The sequence below is a fragment of the Limulus polyphemus genome, unplaced genomic scaffold (genome assembly GCF_000517525.1).
Source record: "Limulus polyphemus unplaced genomic scaffold, Limulus_polyphemus-2.1.2 Scaffold1684, whole genome shotgun sequence".
NCBI lineage: Eukaryota > Metazoa > Arthropoda > Merostomata > Xiphosura > Limulidae > Limulus > Limulus polyphemus.
Window position 1 is genome coordinate 255059 of NW_013667294.1, and position 2606 is coordinate 257664.

The 2606-nt window shown below is 31.9% G+C and overlaps 1 protein-coding gene across 2 annotated transcripts in view; it reads right to left on the reverse strand.

The window, feature by feature from the left end:
• LOC106464549 (carnitine O-palmitoyltransferase 1, liver isoform-like) overlaps positions 1 to 2376 on the reverse strand; it is a 101355-nt gene extending 98979 nt beyond the window's left edge. The window contains exon 1 of one of the 2 annotated variants that reach the window (XM_022392283.1): positions 2306 to 2376. The gene's annotated coding sequence lies outside the window, so the exon portion shown is untranslated. Of the gene's footprint in view, positions 1 to 966; positions 1054 to 2305 lie in introns of those variants that run through there. The other variant, XM_013924694.2, reaches the window with a different exon arrangement.
• Between the last annotated feature and the right edge of the window lie 230 nt (positions 2377 to 2606).

Here is a 2606-nt window from a genome sequence, read left to right on the forward strand (position 1 = left end):
CGAAGAATTAAATTGTGGCAAAATGCTACAAGTTCTTCAAATACCTATAAAATGATAGTTTCTTTTTGTGAGTGTAAAACACTTAAATACACCAGTTCGTATTTCAGCATTTGCTAAACAACTTCCACCCATCAGTCAAATTTACACTGAAACTAACCAATGCAGAAGGAAAATTAACATTCTTGGATGTAACCCTAAAAGTCCAAGACAGACAAATAGGGAGTTCCATGCATAACAAAGAATGTAAAAGAAGCAGATTCTTCTCCAATAGAAATCACACCACCCAGACCAAGTCAAAAGGGGAATAATAGTATTAGTAGGAGAAATGAGGAGAATAAATCGAAACTGCTCCACATTAAATTCCACTCAAAGAGAACAAAAAGACTTGAAGTTGAAAGCACTACTATACGAAATGGATACCCCAAACATTACATCGAGTGTTTTCAAATCACAAAAAAAAAACATCACAACAAAACCCAAACAAATGACACATACACGAAAAACCCACAATGTACATTCCTTTCATAAGCAACACATTCACAACCAGGATTCGTAAAGCTATTACACAAGTTAAAAGTAAAACAACCCCAGCTGACAATCAACATAACGTAAAACCAGATAAAACACTGAAAGTGAAACAACTATTAGTTTACCCTTCATACTTATAAACAAAATGTACCAAAACGCAATGCTACGCCAGAAAAAACGAGGCAAGACAAATGTGCCACATCAAAAACGTAGCCTTTCAAATCATATGTAATATATGTGGAGACGAATATATAGGTGAAACCGGAAGACTTTTGCAAACGCACGTCTCACTCAGAACACATCAGTGCTAAACCGTCCCTGCAGAACACTTCCTATACAAACATGGAACCCCAAACACAGGATATCAAAACTCATTTAAAATTTATATCTTACAAAAAATACAGATTTTAATAAAAGAAAAATATATGGAAGCCATACTCATCAACGATAAAAATCCAAAAATGAACAGGGACAATTAACATGTAACTTAACTAAACCGCCATTAAAAAAAACAACACATCATAGTACACAGTACACTTAACGTTATTAATTTTACTTTAACACTTACGTACTCTGGCGTATCACACAGTCTTACAATTTGTTTTTCGCACTGCTACAGAGCTAGTAAACTTTGTATCCTTTCAATTTAAAACCTTTGTTTCTTAGCAACTTCTACTTTCCGACTATTTGTTTTTGTGGCTAAAAATTAAAAATTTTGTGATTCCCTTTATTTTTATATTTTTTTACATACATAATATCTGTCTTATGTTAGTATGGCCATATAGTTAGTATCATAATTATACTATAATAACAGAACAACAACGAAACGTTAATAATATTATATATTCATTGTTAGAGGTGCGTTACGGCAAACTCGAGAAATAGATCATCATAGGCAGTTTCATAATTTACCGAAATTTTAAAAATCAAATATTTTTATGTACTAGGCCTGAAGAAGCAGCAAAGTCGAAATAATGGTGAAAACAAAGGTGTTCTTTTAATTATCTGGAGTGATATGGTCGTTTTTTTAAACTTTTTTGATAAAAATATGTGCATGCCCTACAAATTTTGAAAGACTAAACAAAATAGACTTTGTATTATGATTATAATTATTATAATGTTTTACCAAATGCATATTATTATTTATGATTTTATTCGCTTTTTCGTAAAATATATGAGCATTAAAAAAACGTACACTTTGTAAGGCGATTCAACGAGTTTTCACACCATACTAAATTTTTGGAACGAACCTGGTGTTGTCCAGTTATTGTTAAAACTAAGTCTACTGATGATATTTTTAAGGTGCTTAGTTCGATAAATTGCATTTTAATGCATTGCAAGTAAGACAACTTGGCCCGTTTACTAAATAATTAACTACACGATACTTCACTCCTTACTTTCATTTTCAGAATACTGTCTCAAAATAAAAAGAATAATTCCATAAAATGTACGGATAAGCTGGTAATATTTACTATCTAGTATTACTAGATTTAATAAATCTAGGGATCGCATATTGCAAATTTCCAAATCTGATGACGGAGTATTTTGACTACAAATAATAGCACACTGCTCTGGAGTCTAATAATAATAAGAATGTTTGTTTCTGATTAACCATAGAAAACTTAACATTCATAACCGAAACAAATAAACACAAAGGTATAACTTTAATAGCAATATGCACGTTACAAAGTTAAATCTAATATGCGATATCAGAAAAGTCTAAAATTAAAATAATTACTGTGAATAAAATATATGCTATGTGCGTAAAAAATCTTACTATTCTGTTTGTATTTCGTAAAGCTCTTCTAAGTTCAACCCTGTGTTACCCGTACCCAGAAACCCAATGTAGTAGTGTACACGACTTCGCAATTAAACTTTATGTTATTCAACTCTTCCTCACTAGATGTCACTTGAGCAGTTGATTATTCATAGATTTTTATCTCAAAGTTTAATATTAGAGAAGTGCACTTGTCATGTGACATTACGAAGAACAGGGGAATCTGCCGCTGTATCGCGAATTATCATCCGGGTAGTAGATATGCGCATGCGTGTAACAGAAGCGAGACATTCGTCGACAT